This window comes from Vicugna pacos, chromosome 27 (assembly GCF_048564905.1).
Source record: "Vicugna pacos chromosome 27, VicPac4, whole genome shotgun sequence".
In the NCBI taxonomy this organism is placed as follows: domain Eukaryota; kingdom Metazoa; phylum Chordata; class Mammalia; order Artiodactyla; family Camelidae; genus Vicugna; species Vicugna pacos.
The window spans coordinates 1588855-1616183 of NC_133013.1; the positions used below are offsets into that span (position 1 = coordinate 1588855).

Consider the following 27329-nt stretch of genomic DNA (forward strand, 5'->3'; position numbering starts at 1 on the left):
ACTTTCTCTACAGACAAGCAGAAAATGCACTCCTCTCTGTTTAAGTAACCATGAAAATCCCACTGTGAATGCCATGACTGGGCTTTCCGATGGACAGCTGCCACGTCTGCACGCGTCTACTCAATAACGTGCTTTGGTTTACAGGCTGAATCCCATCACTCTGCTGAGAGAAAACCTCTGAGGGGCCGGGGTACAAGGCAGTAAAGCGTGACGGCAGGAAGGAGGAGGAGGCCCTGAGGGGAGGCCCGCTATCCGGAGAAGTCAGATTCAAAGTGAAAGCAGAGCGAAGAGAGCAAACACCCACCAAGCCTGGTCAAATCTACACTCACAGCATTATAGCTAATGCCACTCAGAGTGTCTCCTTTCTAAACAGAGGAGTGTGGATTGTAAACGCTGGTTGTGCCGCATGGTAGCTGAGACAACTTACAAGAAAACCAGCTGCATTTTCTCCAGTTTAGTGTTTGATTATGTGAGTCACAATTAGAACTTACAAATTACAAAGAAAAAGATGATTTCATATTTTCTTAAATGTAATAAAAAGTTTCCTGTTTTTAATCAAAGTCAATGCATTCAAAGTGACTATTACTCTATCTGATTTGTAGTTATTTCTCCATGTGTTGTTTTGACCAGTTGGAAAAGTAGCTCTAAGAAGAGGGATCCAAAGAGGAGCTCGTGCACTTCTTCCTCAGCACTTCTGCTTCAGTGGAGGTGAGCCAGAGAAGGGACCATTACTGACATATAGTCATAACTTCTATGGGCGGTTTGAACTTGTTAAAAGTTGTAACTAGGATATTCTGTTCAAATTCTCCCCAGCCCATGTATCCAGAGTTCATCACAAGAGTGTTGACTAACCAGCTTCAAAGTTCCTGAAGGCCCACCAGTCAGAATGGCCATCATTCAAAAGTCCACAAGTGACAAATGCTGGAGAGGCTGTGGAGAAAGGGGAACCCTCCTACACTGCTGGTGGGAATGCAGGTTGGTGCAGCCACTGTGGAAAACAGGAGGGAGATTCCTCAAAAGACTAGGAATAGACTTACTGTATGACCCAGGAATCCTGCTCCTGGGCATATATCCAGAAGGAACCCTACTTCAGAAAGACACCTGCACCCCAATGTTCATAGCAGCACTATTTACAGCAGCCAAGCCATGGAAACAGCCTAAATGTCCATCGACAGATGACTGGATAAAGAAGTGGTATATTTATACAATGGAATACTCTTCAGCCATAAAACTGACAACATAACGCCATTTGCAGCAACATGGATGTCCCTGGAGAATGTCATTCTAAGTGAAGTAAGCCAGAAAGAGAAAGAAAAATACCATATGAGATCGCTCATATGTGGAACAAGAAAGAAAGAAAGAAAGAAAGAAAGAAAGAAAGAAAGAAAGAAAGAAAGAAAGAAAGAAAGAAAGAAAGAAAAGGGACTAAGAAAGAAAGAAAGAAAAAAGAAGAAAAAGACAGTAAGACAGAGAAGTAGAATGGTCTGTCCACGGTGCCCTAAAGTGAAAAAGAACCTGTAGAGAAATTCGGAAGCAGAGTACTATCCATCTGCTTAGTTTTTATTCTTCCAAAACAGGATCTGAGTGCCCAAGATGTGCCAGACACTGAGGACTAGGGGGTGTGATGCCAACAAGCCAGGTCAGAAGCAGTCCGGTGGCTGGATACGTGGGCTGGAGAAAATTTGAACAGAAAAGACTTGAACCCAGGATCAAGAGATCTGACTTAACTGCAAGTCCTTAGGCTTTGAAACTGTGTCACCTGTTAAATGGCCACCCTTTCCTGTCCCTCCGAACACTCAGACTACTTGAAAATTTTCCTCTGAATGCCCTTGCATGGTTGCATGTGAAACCCCATTCCCCCTTCACTTTAATTACATGATATTCCTTTCACCAACTCTGTCTGCCTGACAAGTTCCCACTCATCTTTCAGGACATAACACCTAAATTTCAGCCTCTGGGAAGTTTTCTCCTGACTCTCAGCAGGCAGGCCCTCCCTTCTGTGCCTCACCAGATATGGAACGTTCCTCTGATGGTCTTTTCCCCCGCTGGGCTGGAGGCTTCCAAAAGGCAGGCATTGTGATCTGTTTGTCTTAGCCTCCTCAGCATATGGCACAGCTTCTGGAACAAAACAGATCGTATCAGGAGGTGAGACAGTGAACAAGGATGGTAAGAGCAAACTCCAAGCAAAATAAGGAATGCCACGCTCCCTAATTCTGAGAGTTTTATAGCATGTGAGAATGCCTCAAGTACAAAATCCCACACAATTATTAGCAAACAACTGCATATTTTGTGCCCATATATAGTAAGCATAGAGTGTGCGCTGTTAGGTACCAAGCCAAGGGTAGATGGTGTGTGCTTCTTGTGACTTTATTAAAAGGCTTTCCAGAAGAAAAAAAAAATCCTGTCTCTTCATTTTAAATATATTCTCATGGAGACTTCAATTTCCCTGGAATTTAGATTAATAATTCCAGTAATACAATATGTGTCAAACATCACAACGTCTAAAAGAGATTAAATAACTTGCCTTGACACGTAAAAAGAAGAGATTGATGAAAAAAAATCTCTGGAAAGAGATTTTGATACCAAATTAAGATTTCAAAGGAAGTTGATAAACAGCAGCTTAAGAATTGGCGTATTTCCCTATGAATCTGTGTTCAGGCACGGCCTCCAAAACACCATGTGGCCGGGATTCTCCTTGTGTCCCCGCCCCTCGGCACTTGAATTCTGACTTGGTCTCTGTACCCGCTCCTCACATGTACAAGTCTGGTCTTGCTTAGAGCTCTCTAGGCTTTTAAATATATTCTTTGTTCCCATTATTGCGTACATTTCTGCTAGTTGGGTTCTGAGATGTAACTTCTTACAGCAGTTCTCATTTTGTTCAAGCTACTTTTCCTCAGGCTACTTTAGATAAATCCCCTGCCCAGGACCCTCCGACCTCAGGGTTTATCTTTTGCTCAGTCAGAGCCCAGCAGCTTATGAAATGTGACATATGGTGTCATCAGAGTGCCCACAGCTCTGAACCCAATGCCGGGCAGCTTGAGGGCACTCAATAAATACATGTGAAATGTACTAGTTGTATATTTGTTTCTTATCTATAGTGTGACTGTAGCTTTTGTCATATTGAGCCCGAGATAATAGAAAAAAAATCAATGAAATGAGATTTTAAGTCAGGATAAGGAACACACACACACACACACACACACACACACAAAGGCAGAATGAAATTTAGGAGCAAATCCATGGGGCACTGTGGAGTAAGAAAGGAAAAAGGAACAAGAGTAAAAATAAGATGCAAGAGGTGGATTTGAGGAAAACTATTGAAAATTAATTTCCGGGCCCCTTAGTTCCATTGCACAGATGAAGAAACTGAGACACAGAGAGGTAAACATCATTGTGGCAGGCAGAATAATGTGCGCCCCTACCCTTGATGTCCAGGCTCTAAGGTCTGAAACCTGCAAATGTTACCTTACATGGCAAAAAGGATTCTGTAGATGTGATCAAGTTTACAGACTTTGAGATAAAAAGTATTCTGGATTTTCCAACTGAGCCCAATGTCTTCATTGGAGTCTTTAATAAATGGGAGATATTGAAAGTGGAGGGTTGACGAGATGAAACAGAAGAAGAGGAGAAATTAGAAGTATGGGAGGAATGAGACTCACAGTTGTGGGTATTAAAGACAGATGAAAAGGGACCACAAGCCAAGGAAGGTAAGTAGCCTCTAAATGTGGGCGATAGCGCTCAGCTAACAGCCAGCAACACAATGGGCACTCAGTCCTACAGCCACCAGGAACTGAATTCAGTCAACAACACAAATGAGCATGGAGTTGGATCCTGAAAGGAATCCCAAGAGCCCCCTGAAAGGGACGCAGCTGTGCTCACACCTTGTTTTCAGCCTAGTAAGGCCAGTAAGCAGCCTGACTTATGCCCTGCAGAGCTGTAACATAGTAAGTCTGTGTTGTTTTAAGCTGCTTAGTTTATGGGAACTTGTCACACCCATAATAGAAAAATTAAGGCAATCATATCTAGACCAAAGACTACCATGCTGAACAAAGGTAAGCCTAGAACTCTGAGCTCCTGACTACTAGCCCACCTTGGATGAAAGGGTGACTCAAAAGTGATAAGAAATCTATAGCAAAGGAAGTACCCAAACATGGAGGTCTGATAAATCAAAAACCAGACAAGCAATTCAGAATAAAAGTCAAAGAAAAATCAGTAACTAAAGCAACAAATAACCAGCAACCAGAGTCAAAGCCTGTGCCAGATCAGTACACGCTTCTACATGTGCTTCTTCTTCAGCAAGAAAAAGGGCAGACAACCTAGAACATGACTAGTACATAGCACACAGAAAAAGCAATATTCAGTGGAAATTTATAATATTGTTATATAAAAAATGAATGAAAATTAGTAATTTAATGGTCTAACTTTAGAATTTGGAACAAAAAAAGAACAAAATAAACCCCAAGAAAGTATAATTAAAGATATACTAAACAGAGAAGCAAAATTAATAAACTAAAGGACAATATGGAGAGAACCAACAAAGCCAAAACTGGCTGTTTGAGAGCTCTGCCCCTGCATGAATACAGATGAAGCATAATTATAAAGGAATTTAGTGTTCACTTAGCCAAGAATCATGGCACACGCACTGATGTCACTGAAAAAAAAAGAGTACATTCCAACCTTTGCAATAAGTAACATACACTTGTTTCTCCTTGTTTTCCCTGAGTGCCTCCTGCAGTCTCTAAGAGCAGGCTTCACGGCCACGCAGTGTCACACGCAAGGTTAATTTGGTTGGGGCTGTGGTGACATCCGTGCAGTGAATAATGCTATTTACACATCTGTGTGAGACGGACGTGAATGACGCAGCCCGCAATAGGGCTGCCTCTGAATGACATGGAGCTGTGCTTTGCTGAGGTGTAAGAACGTCACATGTTGCATGAGCCCCTTCTCCTTAGATGGAAGCTTCCAGGTCAAAGGTGAAGACTCCGAGGACCTGTTTACATAGGATTACAGGATGTTAAGGTTTGAGTCTTCTGGTTGTTTAAAATAATGGATTGAATGATCACTTTGGTTTTGTTTTTTTTTTTTTAATCCCTCTACTCTGTTGATCTATTTGACTCAAAAATACAGGTTATTTGGGTATCTTTAAAACTCAGCTTATACCAACTTCAACACAACAAAGGACCGTTTTTCCTCGGCTGCAGCCAAGGTGCTCCGTCCTCCTGAGGGAGCCAAGGCGGCGGTGGGGTGAGACCCCCACGTCACCCGGCGCCCAGCACTGCGCCCGCCCCGCCGCGCCCGCCCGGAGCTCTCCGCGCCCGGCCTCGCGCTCCCAGCTCGCCTGCATCTGCTTGGCCCTCCTCCTGCGCGACAATGAGGTGACGGTCACGGAGGACACGATCAATGCCCTCATTAAAGCAGCCGGTGTCGAACCTTTCTGGTGGGGCCTGTTTGCAAAGGCGCTGGACAGTGTCATCACCGGCGGCCTCATCTGCAACGTGGGGGCCGCTGCACCCCCCCACACTCCCCCCAACCCCCAACCCCCACCCCCTCACACCCCCCACCCCCCAACCCCCAACCCCCGCAGCCGGCGCCACCCTCGCTGAGGAGGAGAAAGCGGAAGCAAAGAAAGACGGATTCGGATCCCAGGAGTTTGATGATGACATGGGCTTTGGGCTTTTTGACTAAACTTTTGCAGCAACACATTCAATAAAAAGCTGAGCTCTTTGCTGCTGTTGGTCTTGCTGGAAAAAAAAAAAGTAACAGCAACAACGGACCTGAAGCCCGCTTAGCCATAGTGCGGATGTAAAATAGGAGGGGGTAACTTACCAGTTTATCGTCTAATGTGAGACTCACTCAGCTCTCTTGTGTGGACGGATGTGATGCTGATGGAAAAGGCGGCTTCAGAGCGGGGTAATTAACCGGCTCAGATGGAAGGGACGAGGGACATCTAAGCAGTCAGACCTACAGCCTCCTGCCGCTGATTCAGTGATGCCTTGCGCCGCTGGCCGAAGGGTGGAGTGTGACTCTGAGAAAAGCAAGCCCCAGGCACTTTCTAACTCAAGTGTCTGGATTAGAAGAGCTGTGATTCTGCGTTTCTGTTGCTGCCTTGTGCCTATGTGTTTGCACTCAGAAGATAAAAAGAACATGTCATAGAGCCTCTGCAAATGGAACACAGGAAGGATAAATTATCTTAATTATTTATTTACTGAAAATATGTACAGCCATGGGGAAGACTTACCTTTTCCTCCACCCTGTGGGCCTTTTCAGCTCAGGCTCACTTGCTGCCCAAGAGAGGCACTTTCGGCTTTTTTCTTCTTTTTTTTGTTACAAAACTCAGCTATTTCCCTCACATATTACCATTTTGAAAAATTTTTTTGAAACAATAGATGGTGTTGGCTCCTAACAAGACAACAGCTTTTGCCTCTGAACTAGACATTCCCCTCCATACCCCTGAATTTAAAGTTCTTCTTGTTACCAATAGCCTCTGTTTCAAAACTGCTCATTACCTTGAATAGATGGTGGCATATAGTACATCACAGTGCTGAGATTATCTCTCTTTGCTGTTAAATAAAACCAAAATGAATCAACAGTTTCATATTTTAGAGACTCGGAGACCATAAGGTGGTCCTGTCCCAGTGCCAGAATAACAGCCCCGTAAAAGCATTTAAGAATTTTATTCTTCCCAAGACATGAAAACGGAACCCACCTTAGCTTTCATCTGAGTTATGCACACCCAGTGAATGGAAGGTAGACCACTCAACTGAAACAGAAAGTTAAGTAGGGAGGTCTGGAGATCAGGAGAAAAGTGCAGGCTAAAATATACATTTAAAAGCCATCATTATAAAGATGGTGTTGAAGTGCTGAGAAACTGATGTCACCTCTTGGGAGAGGGCATAGGTAGAGAAGGTGGCGCAAGATGAGGAGGAAATCACAAAGGAGGCTGTGAGATGGAGTGGCCTGTGGGGTGGAAGAAAGGGCAGATGAAAACAGAATCTTGTGGTTCTCCAATGTCTAACATCTTACCCGGCAGAGATAAAATGGGTGCCCCCGGAGATGAGTATGACATTTGGGTAGCTCTCATTTTCTGGCAATTATGAATAAAGCCTTTATAATTTTTATATAGGTTTTTCTGTGAATTGACAATTCCCATTTCCCTTTAGTAATATCTAGGGCTGGGCTTGATGGGTCATATAGCAAGGGTATGTTTAATTTTTTTAAAAACTGCTGTGCCTTTTGTCAAAGCGGCTGTGCTCTTTCTTCATTCTCATCAGCAACGTATGGGAGTCCCATGTGCCCCAGCACTTTCACTTTCAGTGTTTCATTAGTAGTAGTGGTGGTGGCAGTATTCTAACCATTCTAGTGGGTACGTAGTGCTAGGTCATTACCATTTACTTTGCATTTCCCTAATGACTAAAGATATTTAGCATCTTTTCGTGTGACTCTTCTCTGGACTTTCAGCTCCACTAGCACGCGGTTTACATGTTGATGCTGACCACTGTACCCTCAGCTCTCACTTCTCGGGTACATATTGCTTTTCAAAAAGTTCTTGTTAAACGAAAGAACAGGAGAACCACAAGAAGTTATAGAATCCAGTCTTTACTCCCAGTCTTGCTAGCCTCCATAAAAGTCAGAGAAAATGAAAAGACAGGAAGTAAAAGGAATGCCTAAATTACAAGAATTCCTCGTAATTCTAGAGTCAGGGCAAGAATGGAACCCTGGAGGCAGGCTGTGGTCACCGCTGCCACACCAGAAAACGCCCATCTGAGCTGGAGACAGGAAGAAGGGCTCAGAGGTGCTCAGCATCCCAAACGAGGAGGTGCACGTGACAAACAATCTGGCTCCAGCAACATCAATATCACTCTCTCAGAGACCAGTCAGGTACGAGACCCCTCGCCCCCTCCGTCTCCACTTCCTCCTCCTTCTCTTTCACTTCATCATCACATCTCTGGAGCAATTATGCTGTGCCAGCATGTTCCAGAAGCACTTTGCGGGAGGTGTGTCACACAGTCCTCACAGCAGCTCTGAGGACCTTGTAATACTATTGTTTCCATTTTGTAAATAACTAACTGGTGCTTACAGCCCGCTGGAGGTCATAGCTGACCTTCACAGCTGGTTTCATGACTGGGCCTCAAAGTCTGCCCTGTTGGACAGCGAAGCCCCTGCTGCTGTGCTCTGTGCAGCCGCCTGCTCAGTGAGGTTTCTTTGCTGTCTCTTCCAACAAGATTCATTCTATAGTAATCTACTTCCACTTTGTCCATTTCCTTGGATGTGAGGCCCTCAGGCCAGCCTATTGCATAGATCAATCAGGTAATGTGATTTCGGGGACACTGGGGAGGCCCAGATGGCCTAAATTCTCTCTCATGCAATGATCAATAAATATTTCATCATTTAATTTAAGAGTTTGGGCTGCAAGGTTGCCAAAGAAAGATAATGTTTTAGTAGCTTATAAAGTTAATCTGGGTGGGAAAAACCTGAGAGAAGGTTTTGATGGAAGGAGGGGGAAAAAGAAACATGAGAACAGTGAGTACTTGAGAAGACAGAGGTATAGGAGAAAAGATACAAACTAGAGCGACTAGGGGAACCAAAGATAGAGTGCTTGATATGCATTTAGTCAATAAAAACAAATAAAAAGTCACCTGGAGCCACTGCCCAAGTTTGCCCGCTGGGAGCTCTGGCCTTTCTTGTGCTCAGCGTTCTTCCTGGCAGAGGGGCAGGCTGAGGAGTTCCCCGCATTGCTCTGTCCTTCACCTTCATCAACGGGGGAGCCCTGGTGGGTGGAGACTCTCCTCCAGCATGAAGGCTAAGGAAGTAACTGCCAGGCGATCCCCCCACTTGCATCGGCTTTGATTCCACTGAGCCGAATGTCATCCTGCTCAAAGAGACCATCAAATTGTTTCTGAGCAGCTTGAGGTTCAATAAAGTGCAACACATTTTTTCTCCAGCACTTTGCCCTTAGTCTTTGTGACCAAACAGCCAAAGTAAAACTCATTTGTGGAACTGGGTAAAACAGAGTAATGAAGACACAGAGCGTGGTTGGCCAGGCCAAGTCCCTCACCTACCACAGTTTGTGTTTGAGGCTCTTGTGGATGAAGCAGGGATACCAGGAGGCACAGACAGTCTATATGGTGGGGAGACTGTGATGACAGTGGGTCATGAGTGTGACCAGGAAGAAGAGCAGAAAAGCTTGGGAATGGACTAGAGACAAACTAGGAGCTTCTACACCTCCCACTCCTAATTCCTTCCACACTGGAATTGAACACTGACTCATCCAGACCCTTTTTCATGCAGGCTGCTCTGTCCACTTCTGGTATTTACAGGGACAGATGATATGACCAGGAGTGGTAATGCAGTTAACCAGGAGTGGAAAATGGAGGGTGAAGTTTGGAGAAGAAAATGAGTTTTGCATTATGTATACTGTGAATTTCTGGTAGGTAATTCATGTGAAGATGTCCAGTGGGGACATGAGTCTAGAAATTAAAAGAAGTACATGGGGCTGGACCCAGAGATTTCAGAGTTATCAGCAAGTGGGTTGCAATCAAAATCAGTCCAGTGCAGCTCTTATTCAGGAACCAGTCACCCTTGCTCACCTTGCTGAGTTTGCCACACACTGGACTTGATTATGCTCCAGTTCCTGGGTCTGGATCCCTGCCCTATTCACAACTCCTCAGCAACTCTTTTGGTCCCTTACATCATTATTCTAAGACTGAGAAACCCTCCCTTGCTCTTTTGGTACCTTCCCATCTGCCCCTTAACACTGCCCTATATGAGACAAAGATTGACCCCCCCTTGCTTGTGCCTGGTGTATTTGCCCATCACTACAGTGTGGGCACTTTCTGGCCTTTGCTGCGCCAGAGGAGAGTTTCATTGATCTCCAAATCTCATGCAGAGGTTGCATGTCCCATCTGGACATCACTGCTAGAGCCACTTGTGAGACCATCCCAGAGCTCCATCGCTATAGCTGTCTGACCTCCAATTCTATGTTCGCCAAGCTGCCATGTAGTGAACACATTGATTTTCCTGGATCCATCTCATCTGGTCTCTTCTTAGTCTTTTTTCTGCCTCTCTAAACAGCATGCGTTAGCATCCACCCAAACTCATCTGTTCTCATTGCCTTGGATCCAAGTCTGCGTCCCACTTCCTCTGTGACTGGAAAGCTGCTTCTTCTCCTTGGGGATTCTGATAAACCTACCCAGCTCTTTCATGTGTGACTACAACGTTAGGTTGGAGTTCCTGGGAAACAGACCCTCATCTGGAGATCCACGGGCGGGAGGCTTATTGGGAGCACTCAACAGAGCAACGCTGGTCAGGAAGTGAGGGGAGCAGGACTGGCTGGGCAGAGGGAGAAGCTGAACTGTGTTGCTTTTGCACCCGGGGTCTTAGCCAATCCTACATGGGCTCTGAAGCTGGATGGCACATCAAAGTTACCTTGAATTGGGGCAAAAGAATCAGGCCTTTAAGACTCCCCACCAACCAGTCATTGGACAGAGGCTGCTTCTGGGAGTGGTGAAACACCTTGGGCAAACAGTTCCTTTCAGCTAAGACCCATTACAGGGAGAGGAACCCTCTGCTGCCAGACAGAAGCACTGGTGCCCAGGGTTCAGTCCTAAACAGAGATCCGGGTGCCCTGCTCCACCCACCACGTCTGTCACTAACTGACAAAGCCAGCCCCACTCCTCCTTTATTTTAAACAAGTGCAGACTAGCTTCGTGCCTCTCCTTCTCTGTCAAGTACAGACACCTTACTTAAATACGCAGTTGTTACCAGCTGTGTGTTGCAGCCCTCACGACCGCTGTGTACAAAACAAGACCTGCAGCACCGAGTGATTCCACGGATGTGAGTGGGTAAGCTATTAAGCTCTCATGGCTGCTTTATTCTGAACCGTTCTAGCCCACCGGGAACTCTGGGTGCTGTTAACGTAGCCAGCTGTAACAGATACATCCCATCCATTACATCCAGTTTAGTACTTGGTTAATATACTTTAATAATAATAATAATAATAATAATAATAATAATAACAATAACAACAACAACTTCAGGGACCTTAAAACTCTACCACCAAACACATTGATACTGTGCATGAAAATTTTTAACTAATTTTGCAGTGTGAGAAGAAAAGTTTACACCCTCTATGAAACAACTACTTATCCAAAATTCTGAGTAAGAAACAATGTTCCTCAAATATACACCATAAACACCAGGAAAAAACGTGCCACACTTATTGTCAGGAAACCTAGATTTGAGATCAAGTTATGCATACTTGCTCGCTGTGTGATCTTGTACAAAGTAAAACCCGTTTTGAACCTAAATTATTCTTATCTGTAAAATGGTAAGGATAATAATGATGAAATCAACCTCACAAAGTTAACTGAAAAGTTGAATAGTATAAACAATAACAAAATTAATATTAATTTTTAACAAAATTAATTGATTAATTGCTTGCTAATCATTCTGCTAATTGCACTACATGTATTTTCGTATTTTAAGCCTTAGTATAACTCTAAGAAGTACATACTGTTATTCTTTCTACTTTAAGGAATAAGCAAAGTGAAACCTGCAAAGGTTACATAGCTTCCCCAAGGCCACACAGCTAGTGCCCACCGGGGCTGTCTCGTTCCAGAGAGCGTGATTTAATTCTCTTCTATGATCCTTTAGTAAAACGTACCTGAAAGTATTTTAAAGCTGGCAAAGCCTCATTTTAAATGCTCCTTTGTGTTGTCTTTTGTCTTTGTTGAGCTCCTTTTGTCCCTGGGCCTGTCTCTATGGTGAGAAGGTAATTCGTGGAGGTTCTGTGTTGTCTGTCACCTTGTCTGGTCAGTCCATTCTGGAGCTTTATGCTGGTTAAGAGGCAAGGGCGGTGACAGCATTTTCTGGCACCGAAAGGACATGAAAGTTGAACTCACATTTCCTGGCACTATCTGATGGTGAAGTCATTCCCAAAGTCCAATGAATCAACTCTAAACATAAGCTTTAGCACCATTTAGTAATTCTTACAAGACTGAGGACACATCGCATTTTTTAAAGTGATACTTCTCACTAATTTATTTGTATGTTGGTGAACACCCAATGATATGAACATCTTACCCCTTTTTGTAAATTCAGAAAGGCGCTACTCTCTAAATATACTTTATTATTCCAGTGATGTAATGGGAAATCTCAGCCTCATTCCTTTTTCAATTACTTTATTTCACTGTGCCAAAAAAAATATTTTTCAAAGTGTATCAGAACTCAGTCCAAAATACTAGCTATTCACATGTAAAAATTGGGTTGAGAGGATTTAAAAAAAAATTGAGTTACTTTTTTTAAGATGCAAAAAAATTTAATTGCTCACTTTATTTTTCCAAGGTCTCTGAAAACTCAAAAGAGGGGCTACACAGATTCTGGACTTTATAAAAGAAATTAACTTCCCAGATTAATATATTGTTTGCCAAGTTTCAGTTTAGAGTGAATTTTTACAACCAAGTTATAAAACTCCTGAAAAGACCATGGGGACTAGGCATGGAAAAGCTCAGAGAAGTCCAGTGTATCTGATAATAACCTAAGAGCCAAAAACACGTGAGATTGCTCTCCCAGATGGTGAAAGAGGGACAGAGTCAGCTCACATGGTAAAATAAATGATGTATTTTATAGTGCTCATATATTTTGGAAGGCATGCCATAGGGTATTCTGTAAAACTTTATTTGGATCTGTGGGGGACTAAATGACTCATTGGCTGGTAATGGGATACAGAGCTCTCTGCTTTGGGGCCACCAACACAAATCTTCCCTGGAAAGAGAGTGAGAGAAAACTGTTACAATGGATCAACTTTTGTTTAATCCCCACTCACCACCCACCCCTGCACTCTGCATACCCCGTGACTTGCCCCGTCCTCCCATCTTACAGCTGAAAAACCTCCCATTTATAATTGAAAGATACATACATGTTCAATAAACTAAAAGTTGATGATTCTCATTTATTTTATCTCTAAGGCAGTCAATAAATAATTCGTGGAAAATTTAACATCAAGAAACTAACGTCACATATCAAACTTATTAGCAAATATTATAAAAGGACATCCTTCATGCTTAAAATATCAGCAGAAAATATAAGGGAAGTATCCATCTAGTGAAAATGTATGCAAAGAACAAATAACCGAACTGAGTATTTAAAGGAAGTAGAGGAACAGGAAACACATGCATTGAGCACTTTCTATGGCCTGAGTGTCAGCTAAGTTCTTCCATTTCTCATTACCCTCTGAAATAGCTGTAGATTTTTTTACATGTTGAAAGATGAGGAAACTGATGCTTAAAGAAATTAAATTGCTCAAGAGATAGGGCTTAGACTCAAACACAGACCTCTGTGATTCTGCAGTTGTCCCTCATTTTAGCCTCCAGCTTCTGAGAGTATGCTAAAGATATAAAGCTCACTGTCCTCTGCCCCTAGCAAACTAAAACAACTGTGTTGCCAGCGCATCTCCACTACTCAGTTTTCCAAACACAAGTAGTCTATTCTTACGGGGCAGATCTGCACCCAAAATTTGAAGTGCGTTAGCAGCCTGATTCTAACTCTCCCGTGGGAGCACACCCCAAAATGACAAAGTGAGCATCTCCATTCATAGAAATGCTTCCCCTACTGGCCAGTCTGGCCTGTGACACTCAGAGTAGATAATTTTTAACACATCCTCCTCTCCATGACAACATTATTTTCAGGAATAATCAAGAAATAAAACAAATAAGGAACAGAAAAGAATTGCAGGCAGAGGAAAGTTTTTTTTATTGAAATGTATATGCATTATGTAGGTAATTGTCCAGTAACTACTATGTAGATTTTAATAAACTAAAACATCTGCAAAAAGTACAATTTAGCACTAATGTGACATGGTGATTTTTTTATTTGTTTTTTTAGTTTTAAAACAATATAAAAAGAAATTAAATTGAAGTTTAAAGCTGTTATTCAATTGCAGTAAAGTATTTCAAGTTTAAACAATTTGTGCTTCCAAAGAACTTTGTAGTGCATGTTTTATATTTTAAACATAGACTTAAAATGCCAAAGGGTCACATAGGACGATAGATTTGAAGTAACTCAAGTTCTAGTTCTCCTTTTTGACAAACACTTTATCAAAGAACGTTTATTTCAGATATACTGTTTAAAACACAGGAACATGCAGTGCCCTAAGAGCTGAAGACACAAATCGTGCCTGAATATTTGAATTCTTAACTATCTTCTCAAAACAAGCACTTACAGCTGAGTCCGTGTGTTGAGGACCCAACTGTATAACTGGGAGTTCTCCATAAAAAACAATGTTTATTGAAGGCCAAGCAACAAAATTGTGTTAATTTGAAGCTTACATATAGATTATTGAAATTTGCCATTATAAATGTTTAGAACTTAGGCCAACAAACATTTTTTTCAGAGAGAAGTATTTTGTCAATGACATCGTCTAGAACTTCCAGCATGTGGGTATAATGAAATCCAACCTACTTTCCATGAGTTTTATCACAGTATTTAAATTCTCCCAGGGCAGAGCTGCACCCAGGGCAGACCACGCTCACTGCCCCCACTCTCGGTGCGCCCTTAGCGCAGGTGCCTGTGCGACACGGACTCACCAGACGTGTCTGCGATGCGGGGGATAGCTCCTCTACGCCATAGGACATGAAACTCCTCCCCCACGAAGTACAAGTGAACCTTCCATGGAGACTCTGCTTTGTGGGGGAAACATGCTTCTTTTCTGACCCTGTGCAGCACTTCTATCAAGCGCTCATTTGAAATCACATGCCCTTAACCCCACCTCCAGTAGCAAAAGATGGAAACACGTGGCTGCTCTGGGTTCTTGTCATCTTAGTGCTATGTCCTGACTATAACCAAAAGGAAATGGCTGCGTCACAGGATGAATGGGATAATAAACATCTGGTGATGTGGCTAGTCATGTGACAAGAAGAGCTCAGGCCGCTGTCCATCCATAAATGGCTGGTAGTATAGTCCAAATCCTTATATCAATATTAACTTTTCAATTTAAATAAAGCTTAAACTTGAATGTGGACATGTTTGTCAGCTATTCTGCAGGAAATCATGTCCAGCACAATTTTATTTTTAACATTTTTTTATTGAGTTATAGTCATTTCACAATATTGTGTCAAATTCCACTGTACAGCACAATTTATCAGTTATACATGAACATACATATATTGTCACATATTTTTTCACTGTGAGCTACCATAAGATCTTGTATATATTTCCCTGTGCTATACAGTTTAACCTTGTTTATCTATTCTATATTTTGAAATCCCAGTCTATCCCTTCCCACCCCCCGTCCCCTTGGCAACCACAAGTTTGTATTCTATGTCTATGAATCTATTTCTGTTTTGTATTTATGTCTTTTTTTTTTAGATTCCACATATGAGTGATCTCATATGGTATTTTTCTTTCTCTTTCTGCCTTACTTCACTTAGAATGACATTCTCCAGGAACATCAATGTTGCTGCAAATGACGTTATGTTGTCATTTTTAATGGCTGAATAGTATTCCATTGTATAAATATATCACAGTTTCTTTACCCAGTCATCTATTGATGGACATTTAGGCTGTTTCCATGTCTTGCATATTGTAAATAGTGCTGCTATGAATATTGGGGTGCAGGTGTCATTTTGAAGTAGGGTTCCTTCTGGATATACGCCCAGGAGCAGGTTTCCTGGGTCATATGGTAAATCTATTTCTAGCCTTTTGAGGAATCTCCATACTGTTTTCCACAGTGGCTGCACCAAACTGCATTCCCACCAGCAGTGTAGCCTCTCCAGCATTTGTCATTTGTATGTCCAGCACAATTAACAGTCAGTTGGGGGGATATACAAAGTCTGTAATTTAAATAAAAAATAAACAAAGATTAATTCCATAAACTGCAAAACAAAGTCATGTGTCTATCACCAAGATCAACCCTCACAATGGCTAGAAGGTGCAAAGATGATAAAGAAAATTATAATACAAACTGAAAGCCTGTGATTAGGAAACAGCAGATGGGAAATGGGAAAAACAAAACCCAACTAAGTATATCCAATACTGCATTCCTTACAGTTAGCGGTACAGCTCCACACATGAATTACCTTCTGTTCTATTATATAGGAAGAGCACAACTTTGTGCCTTACCTTGTCTACAAATTACTCTATATAATGTACTACCTGCCAAACACACACCCACAACACCAGCAACAGTAAAAACCACAACATGGGATAAAAAGTCTTGACTGTCAAAATTCTTCTCTGCATTACACTTAAGTGATATTTGTAACAATAACTTGATTATAAGTTAAGCCAAGTATTCATCAGGACATTTGATCTGTTCTTTGCTAAATCTCATAATGGTTCTTCATTCTGGACCTGGATTTTTATTTGGTGTCCATAGGCTGCTATGTTATAGGAATAGATGCCTCTGCATAAACACTTCTCTGATTGCTGCCTTCAGCTTCACCTCCTTGCACTAACTGAAATCTGAAAGCTCTTGGGGCATCGCTGTCTCTGCAGCCCTTTCAGAGGGTGGCTGCTTACCCTTCTCCACCCCACTTACCACTAAGCCTGAAAATGGCATGTACACTCATTGCCCTTCATTGCTATCCCCAGTCGTCAGTCCCTCCACGTCCCTAACAGGGCCCTGCTCCTCTGAAGCACTTGCCGCTGGACTCTACTCCCCCGCCATGTTGCAGTCATCTGCCATCCTTCTGGACCCAGCCTTCTAATCTACCACTCTTCTGGCCACTCTCTCTCCTTCAGTGAATGTTTGGCTTCAGTTTGCTGCCCTTCTCTCCACTGTCTCTCTTGTCTTCCTTCTCCAAAAACTCAATGGAAACTCGATTCCTGGAGATTCACTTCCTTGATGTCCTTACCATCAATCACGTCTCCTTATATCAGGCCCCTCACTCCACGTTCACACCACCAATAACCAAATCATCTCAAAAATATCAACTATATGGTCATGCAATTAGTTGATCCCCCACCAAGGAGCTTAAAAAACTGACCAAATCAGCTTTTCACTGTATCACCCTGTCATATCCTTGTTTCCTTCTCTAAACAACTTGCATTCCATTCTATGCGCTGTTGTAATAACTATTCCCATGTATATACCTGGTCTCCCTGCCCATCTTTAATTCTGCTATAATTACTTAGCAAAACCATATTCCTGATTAAACAGGACTCTCCCTCCACTCTCTGCTTTTACGCTGATATCACTATAAGTTTGCGTCCACACACCTCAAAGCTTCAGTCTTGCTTAACAGTCCAACTGCAACACCCAACCACCTCACTTCCCTGCTCTCTGGGATGACTCTGCATCTTCCCTTTTACCCTCTGGACCCTAACATCCTCTAGCCCCCTTATTTCTCTCAGCTGTTGATGTCAAGAAGCAGCCAGGAGAAAACCTCCTTCTCTCACAACTAAATCTGTCATCCTACTTGCCTCTAAACTTATACACTCTTCTTTCTTCATGTTTCAATGGATCAATTATTGTCCACACTCCTTTCAAAGGCAAACCCCAACGTGCTTATGCTGGATTGTATCCCTGCCTGCCAACTCAAGGACTTCATTCCTCTGGTTTTCAGTTCTTTCCCCTGCATCAGTCTCCCCGCCTTTCCAAATAATTTTCATCAACATAAAATTATGCATATCTACCATTAATTTTTTTTAAAAAACTGCTCTCTTAATTAGACATCTCTAGCTACTGTTTCATTTCTCTGATGCTCTTTAAAGAAAATCCTTTAAAATTTAACTATACTAGATATTTTACAATCTCCAATTTTCTCTTGAATAAGCATCAATCAGGTTTTTATCTCCATCCTTCTATTGTCTTATATTGGTCTCTAATGACTCCACGTTGTTAATCCAGTGGTCAGCACACCACTGGAATCTGACTTGACCTCTCAGGAGAATTTGGCACAGGGGGACACTCTCTTTTTCATGAAAACCTTTCCTTAGTAGATCACTTGACACCCTACTTTTGGATTTTCTCCTGCCTCACTTGACTCTCCTTTCAGTCCCCATTGCTGCCCCCTCCTCTGCTTGTTGGCTTCCAAATGTTAGAGTGCTCTGGGAATCAGCCTTCTGTCCTCTTTTCTTCTCTATCTACACTCATCTTTTAAATAATCTTAACCAATCACATGGCTTTTAGTGTCATTTAATAGTATCTATTTTGTATCTCTAGCCCAAACTCTCCACTGAGCATTCAGCTTGCACATATAACTGCCTATATGACATTTTCACTTGAGTAGCAAATAAGCATCTCAAATACAACACACATATACACTCCACCCCCTCAACAGATTTCTCATCTCATTTATTGGTACATTGTTCATCTAACTGTACAGTTCTTCTTGGAGCCTCACATATAAACCATTAGCAAAGTCAGTTAGCTGAACATCAAATGTATCTCTGGTCCAACCACTTGTCAACATCTTCATTACAAGCACCTCATTTCAAACCATCATTACTCTTATAGTGAATGCCACCACAGCGACATTCGACTTGGTCAGAACTCCTGACATCTGCAGCTCATTCTCCACACAGAAGTCAGAGCTATCCTTTAAAAATATGTCAGATCACATGACTTCCCCATTTAGAACCCTCCAACGGCTTTCCACCACACTGACAAGGAAATCTGAACCTCTTCCCATGACCTGCAGTGTCCTACCTGGCCTCACTCTGACTGCGTTTCTAGCATCATGTCCTTCTAGTGACCTCTCACTCACTCAGCGTCACCTCCATGGCATCCTTGCACTTTCTCAAACAGGCTGAGACCGTGTCTGCCTTGAGACTTTGCCTCTGCTATTCCTCCTGCCTGGAAGGTTCTTTCATTTGATCTCTGCACGGCTTGCCTCTGTGCCCAATTTAAGCCTCTGCCCAAATGTCACCATCAGTCAGACCTTTACTGAGCACTCCCTTTGAAATAGCACATACGCATCCTGCTCTTCTCTTCTTACAGCATTTGTCACCAGCTGTCATATTAGTGTGTATTAAGTATTGTGATATTGGGATGCTCCTATGAAGGTGGACATTTAATCCAGAGCCATGAGAGAACTTATCCAATTAGGTGTGAGCAAATAAGAAAGATGGTAAGAGGCCAAGAACTAGCATTAAACCCCAAACCATAAAATTGGAGGGGGGAAATGTGGAGGTGTAGGCCAGTTGCTAACGCTAAAGGGTCCAATGTGGCAACAACAATGGTGCCTTGAGGTAGACAAGCAGCATCTGGGCGGTGAAGAGGTTATCAAGAGTTCTAAAATGCCCGAACACCAAGGCATGACCAAGGTTGCTATGTGACTCGACGAATTGTCTAGATTGCTGTCCCCTCTTGAACCGTGTCAGGTCTGCTGATCTGTTTTGTCATCTACTTACAACACTACTCCTACTTTTCGGCTAGAACTTAATATTTGCCTTTGCGCTTCACCCATCCAAAGCCAGAAGAGGGCCTAGGTTAATGAATAAATTTCTGTGAATCCACACATAAAGCTAAGTTAAGGAGTAATGAGTTTTCCATTAGCTTTCCAATTGTCTCTACCATTAGGCTGGCAAAGCCTTAAAAGCATCTTTCATTCCTTCATCTCATGAGCCATTTTATTGTCAAGTGTTTATGTTTCCATCTTCTCCATTAACTTACAAACTCAACATGAGTAACCTCCCACACCCTGCTGCAGTGGCTGGCTTATTCTTCTGACTTTCTTCTTTAACTGAATACCACTTCAAATACCCTGACTGTGTGATTACCACCCTCACAGGGGATCCAGGTAGGTCCTTAGGGGGAAAAATGTACATGTGATTAATGTTAGGTTCTGCCCACTGCGTCAGAGAGATTGCAGTCAGATTTTACCATACCGATTATTTCAAGAGAGAGAGTTTAATGCAAAAACTGTTAATCAGGTATCAGAAAACTGAAAAGGTGAATCGGAACAGCAAGGTATCACAGAGGTATGAATTACAGGAAGCAACTAGCAGTCCCAGGACTGGGAAACAAAGGGAAGAGACTGAAATTATTCAAACTTAGAAGCTTAGGTGAGAAGGCAGAGTTGGAACTCAGTACTTGAAGGAGTGGCTCTGGTGCTAGGAGATAAGGTTTGTTCTGTGAATATTGGAGAAACCGCAAATCAGTCATGAGGCAACGGACTGCTGCCAGCCTCAAGAGCTGGGCTCATCTTGACATGAACGGGAACCGACAGAAAGGGGCAAGTCCCTCCTTCCTGCTCCAGCCTTCCAGTCTCCATCTAGGGATTCATTATAATTATATAATTATTTGTGTATTGTTCATCCTTTTCGTAAGCCTTTGAGTTGCATTACTGTTTGGTCCACCATGAAATCTTTAAGCCTGGCACACAATAAGGGTGAATTCCCAAATAAATGAATTAGACCCATTCATTTAACCAACTTTCCTGGGAATGAGAGAATTTGTTGAACATAAGAAAAGACTTTGCTCGAGAAGGTAAGAGTTCTAGGATAAACATCTTCTCCATGATTTTCCTGATGATGCATTAATAGTATGGCTGTAAACAGTGCACTGCCCTGATCATGGTGGATTTCTAGATTTCATTTTAACCTAAAGGCAAAATTGTTTCCGTATTTTCTCAATTTTGTTTGAAATCATCCAATGAGCACAAAACTAAATTTTTAAAAATTAAAAAATCCATGAGATCAAAGTATATTATTGTGTGCATGATGAACTTTGAGGACTCACCTTCTAAGACTTATCAATCCCATGGGGGAATTTGCTTTAGGGTAAACTTCCCCGCACTGCTGACGGCAGCCCAGGAGAGCACAGGGGAGACCTCCTAGCTTATTGCTAACACCCCTGTGTTAAAATTTCATCAGAGCCTTCTACCTCTGCCTCTCAAAAGAACTTTTTACTTTTTAGCTTCTTATCTCACCTTCACAGTTGTATCTTCATTATAACATTCTGAAATCAGATGGGATACAAAGAGAACAGCATTTCCTCCCTTCTTCCACTGAGCATAGGAAGGATATGCTGGTCCTGAGGGCAGGACCAAGGGCAGAATCAAAGGACACCTGCTAGTGAATCATTTCCATGGGAAGAAGCAGCCTAGCATGTGCGCACCATTGTCTATCACCTTCTCCCTTTAAGCCTAATTATACCAAAGAAAAGGGAAATGTTGTGGCCAAGTCACACAGCGCAATTGGGAAAAGTCTTATTCATAGATGATGTAAATACCTAACACAGGAGGACATTGATAAAGTTCAAAATAATGAAAGGAAAAGACAATTTAAAACTAAATGACTCACCTTAAAAAAAATGTGGTCAGATTTCCAAATGGCCCACTCTGCTTCTACTTCTCTGTTTTTCCCAAATGCTATTTTCCTCAAGTAAGTCAACTCCATGCGATAAGCTTTAAAAAAGAGACCTGTGTTATGTACAAAGGCATTAAACATAATTTGAAATTTAAAGTGTGTTCCAAAGATTGCAGCAACTAGATTGTGTTCAACATTTACTGCTGTTATTCAGTCTATTTACATATAGCAATAAAGGATGGTTATGCCATTAAATTACATGACTTTTTCAAAGTTGCTCTTCAGTTATGATAAAATTAAGCTTTTGCATCCTATTTATAAACATGGAACGTAGCCAGTACCTGGCTGATACCACTCTGCTATAACCAAGTTTGATTTTCAGTAGTTTCCCCCAGGCTTTGGTCATTTACAGATATTGGCTAACAAACTTGTGTGTTTGTGTGTGTGTGTGTCTGTAAGCTGTGTTAAAATTATGTTTAAGGAAGGAAGAGGGGGAACCATATAACTCCTTGAAAAATGCAAGAAACGGAAGGGCACTGAACAGCTGTGTAAAATACAAATCAGGTTTGAGAAAATCGCAATTTGAAATTAGCCACACGGCAAATGTAGATGGGTGTTCTCAGAAGACAGCACTGGTTTTCCCTAGTTTAAGGGCTTTTTGTTTTTAATATTACAGAATTTATAACTTATAAAAGATCTTAATTCTCAGTGATTTCTAAAGAATTTTTACATCATCTATAAACCTCAAAAAACCTTGAGTCCTTGTTCCAGGATAATGTTGTGTGATGCGAAAGCAGAATTTTATGTATTTGCCCCAAGATGACTTCTTGTCTGGGATGTCTGCCCATCAATGCTGCACAAATCCACTGGAATAAACAGTAAGTTCTTCTCTCCACTTAGACTATAATCCCATTGGGAGTAATTTCTCTTAACTCCAAATTTCTTTCTTGACCAAATAAAAAGCCCAGAGAGTAAATAGGGATCAATAAAACTAAAATCAAACTGTAACTTGTATTATTTACCAAGATGAGTAAATTTGAGAGAAAACCAGTCCAGCGAATCATGTAGAACTTGTAATGTTACTTCTTTCACTCTTGCGATTTAGCGAATTTACTTCCACATCCACACAGCACACATTAGAGTGTTGGCAACATTCTGGTGAAATTGCAAAGCGTATATAGCCAACTTGGAAAACTCAGGCCGAAAAGACTGGCTTGGGTTCAGTTAGGAATCTGGAGGTAATCCTCTCTAGAGCAAGTTAGTGGCTTAGCATATAAAAAAGGTAATGTATTGGGGTCCATGATTATCACCAGTGAGATAAAAGTGCATTTTAGTTTATGTCACTCATCGAGGTGATACGAACCAAGAGCACCTGTTTCCAGTTGAAACTCGCTGAACTAATTTCTGTTTGCAAAATGAATTGAAAAAGTGAAGAAGGTCTGCAGCAGATTAAAAGACAGAGCCTGCCTGTCCTGCCCGAGGTGGGAGTTGAGTACCATACGTTAAGAAAATGCCAATTAAGAGGAGGAACAGTCTTGTGCTCTCGTGGCAGCCAGAGGGTTGCGGCCAAAATTCCGTCAGTGCCCCAACCTGCAGTCTGTTCCCTGACCAGAAGTGGGACATGATCATGTTGATGGGAACCCTAGGGAAGCCATCCCAAAATTAAGGAAATCCAGGCTCTCAGTCACAGCACCAGTCTTACTGGGAGAGCAGAGCTGAAACACATAAAGGTGCAGACTTTGAACAAAAATGGTGACCAAATGTCCAGACAGGCAATTTGATCACCGATCTCATCAGGCAGTTGGAATACATTTTATAATAATAAGTGTCTTGCAAATCTCATTACCAAAACCTAACAAAGTACAGAACTATTACAGAAAATTGGCTTCTTATCCTTGAATATTTACAAAGGTCCCATTTTCTCTTACGAGATCTTAATGCAGTTTAAGTGTACCGACTCCTAAACCAAGGTAGAATTTAACAGAAAAATTTATCATTTTAAGCTAATCAAATATTTGTGTAAAGATCAGGAAAACACAAGCATAACAAAAAGTGTTTCTAGCGCTCTACCTAATTAGGTATATCTCAAATACTGTGGTTTTACAAAAAAAAAAAAGTTTAGTGAACTCTATAGAATCACAATTTAAATTGTGAGGTTTTTATATTCTTTCATTATTACAAAAATTGGTAATCTGGTGTCAAGAATGTTTCTTACTACATCTAAATTCCCTTTAGAGTTTCTACCTACTTGTTACTTAAAAACTGTATTATTGAAACCTTCCCCTATTTTTACTGATGATCCTGTGCTGCTTTATATTTTTTATAAATCTTCAGTGTGGAGATATTCCATTTATATTCCTTGGTTTTAAAAATTCATGAAAGTATGCTTGACCTTGTGATCTGGGTCTGCAGTTTATAAACATTTATTCACTGTTCTGTTTGTTTCCATTTGTGTTATTGTTCATCTTGTTGCTTCTGGAAACTTCTGTTATTGGGTATAAGGATAAAGTTAAATAACTTGAAAAATTTTGTGTTAGTAACTATTTTTTTTCTTTGTTGCTTGGTATGTCAGGGGAAGGTTCACATTTTCAAATGTTTGCATTCCCCATAGCACTTACCATAGCACTTACCATGTGCTAGAACACATCTCTCCATTCTATCTGCTACTATCCCCTTCAAACCAGCATCATCTCTCATCTTGATTAATACAGAAGCCTCCAACTGCTCTGTGCAATGTACACATTTCTACGTTCATCTTGCTTGATGATGTGTCATTGCAGACATCTCCTCTGGTATTACTTTAAGAGATGGTCTCAGCTTTGTTTACCCATCTCCAGTAAAAGAGAGTTCAGTGCCATACATTTAGCTGCCATTGATTTTTCACTCAAACTTCTTTCAAAAATTTAGTGAAACCTGCCTCCCAGTAATTTTGTGTATTAATTTTAGTTCTTCTCAGTGGAGTTACACAGATTAAAGTTATTTTCACTATTTTATATCTATAAAAACTCTGCTTTCTGGCAACTCTTCAATGTTTTAGTTCTCCTAGATATTGCTGTATGGCCTAGTTTTCAGACCCATTAGCAATTCTTTCTCCTCTTCTAAGCACATTTCACTTGCCAATTAACAAATGACAATTAAAGAGGCAACTTCTGGAATGACAATGTGAGAAGCTCTGGACTTTCTCCCCAGGGAAACAATCATTAAGAGGTGAAAAGTATTAAACAGCACATGCAACTAAGGCCTCTGTAAATTGTCCTATGGGCGCACGGATATATTTATTCAAGAAAATTCACTAAATCTCAGTAAAAAGATAAAGAATTTGTGACATTTAACCCACAGTCCACTCCCTCCCCTTCTCTCCAGCTCAGCACAGTTAAAACTCTCCCCCTAAAAGTGCAGCTCAGAACACAGGACTCCTCCATCTCTAGCTCCCAGTCTAGGGCTGTAGTTCCTCCCTGTGAGGGGCAGGCCACCAACATTTATGACACACACGCAGCTCTGCATTGCAGAAGCTTTACTCTGGGCAAGAGCAGCTGAGAAGCCTGGGGCTCTTTCCTTACTTAGTCCCCTATTATAGGGCAGGACTAGGCCAAGGGTGACAGACCAAGACTAACTGCCTTTGCCCAGCACCCTGCCTCTAAAGCTGAGGTGGTATTCTAAGAGAAGAGGGGAACTGTCCTTCTGGTATTTCCCTGAGGTTTCAGGCTATTTCTATTATCCTGCAATATGATTCATCTGAACCTGGTGAAACAAATTCATTTAACAGTTAAAATTAAAAACCGTCTCTTGTGCTTTAAATGTCTCCTAAATATTTGTTTTTCTAGTTGACACATCATTTTTTGACCTAAACAAGTAAACTTTAAACGTGCACTTCTCATATTTTTCATGCATATTTAATCAACCTAAGTGATTTTTTCATCTGCTTTATCTCCTCTCCACTCCCAGTGCAAGCATTATTGTTCTGATGCTCACTGTCTCTTATCAGGACAATTAAAATAAACCTTTAACTTCTATTTATGAGCTAATCAATAGCAAATATTTTTGCCAAATTAATCTTCCAGAGTTCCTCAGAAGTTACTTTCCCACTAAGAAATCTTCAAAGTTTCCTCACTGCCTAAAGAACAAAATCCTTACCCTCACTTTCTCCCTCCCTATCATGTTGCCTAAACTTTCTTCTCCAGTCTAATTCCCCACTGCTCAGAGTTATAAAAGATCACTACAAATGAGATTATTTTTATACTGAGGACAGTATCTTAAAGGTTTAAAGAAAAAAAATCAGTTTAGTTCGACTAACCTGTCTGTGCTAAATATTCATCACCCTATTATTTCAATAGCTAGATAAGAAATTGTCAAAATCATACTGCCATTATAAATAAATACAATATGAATGGAGTTACAATAAGCTAATTTAGTTTTTTAAAAAAGTAAAATTAAAAATAAAACAGCCCTTTGAGCTCATTCAATTTGATTTGCTGTAATTTCAAGGCCTTAATTTTCTTCCTCTTTAACATGAAAGTGTTTGTAATGAAAATTTCAGACATCCTTCAAGCTGTCCATCATTCAAAGTAGTTGTATGATAAAGTAAATTAATTAATATAATAGTATTATATAATAGCTAGTATATATTGAGTCCTGAAAATATACCAAAGCCTATGATAACTGCTTTATATGCTGTATCTCATGTAATCCTTTCAACAAATTTATGAGATATTTTGATTTCCATTCATGATATAAAGGGGAAAAAAGCACAGGAAGTTTAAGTAACTTTTCAAACAGTCTAATGAGAAACTCAGGGTCCTGAACAATAGACTATGTTTCTTTGTGAAAGCACCATGCTTAGAAAATCTTCATAAAGTATGTGTAAGCAATTATTTGTACACAGAATACCACATGTGATATCTACGATGGTCCATGGAAGGGGGAAGATTGTGCTTTATGACTAATAAGGAAAGTGTGTGGTGACATGGAATGTACACAGTCAGAAAAACTTAGGTTTGAAACCCAGTTCTGCCATTTACCAGCCACATGATATTTGGTTAGTAACTCCAGAGAAACCAGTTACCTTACCTCTCTGAGTCATGTTTCCTTAACCAAAAAATGAGAATAATACTGTTTACTGTATTAGTTTGCTAGAGCTGCCATAACGAAATGCCTCAGACTGAACAGTGGCTTAAACAACAAAAATATTTTTTCTTACAATTCTAGACACCAGAAGTCCAAGATCAAGGTATCAGCAGGTTTGGTTTCTTCTGAGATCTCTTTGCTTGGCTTGCAGATGGCTACCTTCTCATTATGTCTACACATCAGTAAAGCTAGTATAATTTGGGTAGCTATTACCTTTTCCTATCTGTATAAATTGTATATATTTCAGTTGTTGATGTGATAAGAAAAGCTTAACATATGAACAAGTTCTGATTCTTACAAAGACCAGTACTGTTTAAATTCAGCTACTTAAGGTTATCTTTCATTTTGTTAAAGGACTTCTAAGGAAAGAAATAGAAAATAAACATCTTTACAGAAGGTAAGTGCTTAATTCCACATGCACTTCAAATAATAGTATATCCAGCTCAATAGGACTTTAGAAACTATATGAAACACACTGATTTTACAAATGAGGAAAGTGAGCCTGACACTGGTAAAGTGACTTGTCCAAGACACACATAATGTTAGTTCCTGGCAGAGCATGTGCTGATCCCCAGTTCTTTGTTCTTTCCCCTATTCCACATTGTCTACTGTGTTTTTTCCAGGATCAAGGGCTTAACAGTTTCCTGGAGTGATTTGTTTGTTTTAGAATTAACACTTACTTCATGTCTAGAGAGATTCACAAGTAGCTGTCTTCCTAATTGGCTTCTTATTTCAACCTAAGTTCACTTTCGCTAAAACTGAATTTTAAAAAATCTGTGACTTCATCTTGTAATTTTTAAATCCTCACAAGTATCTGCTGCAGACAAAAACCTCACCCCTCAAATACTATACATTTCCCTAGTTGAAACATACATTAAAATATGTATTAATCTAACAACCAAGATTCATTATATCACAATTGGTCTAGTACATGCACATATTTTTCTAATACTATG

General features: G+C 41.0%; 1 long non-coding RNA gene and 1 pseudogene across 4 annotated transcripts in view; one reads left to right on the forward strand and one right to left on the reverse strand.

Annotated features, from left to right (window-relative positions):
- The first annotated feature begins 4039 nt into the window (after positions 1-4039).
- Positions 4040-5685, forward strand: LOC140689639 (large ribosomal subunit protein P1 pseudogene; annotated as a pseudogene).
- Positions 5686-15556: 9871 nt separating this feature from the next.
- Positions 15557-27329, reverse strand: part of LOC140689668 (uncharacterized) — a 40369-nt gene continuing 28596 nt past the window's right edge. For 3 of the 4 annotated variants that reach the window (XR_012064688.1, XR_012064687.1, XR_012064690.1), the window contains exons 2-3: positions 21244-21347; positions 15557-15827 (exon numbers count right to left, since the gene is read on the reverse strand). This is a non-coding gene — a long non-coding RNA (uncharacterized lncRNA). Of the gene's footprint in view, positions 15828-21243; positions 21363-27329 lie in introns of all 4 variants that reach the window. The other variant, XR_012064689.1, reaches the window with a different exon arrangement.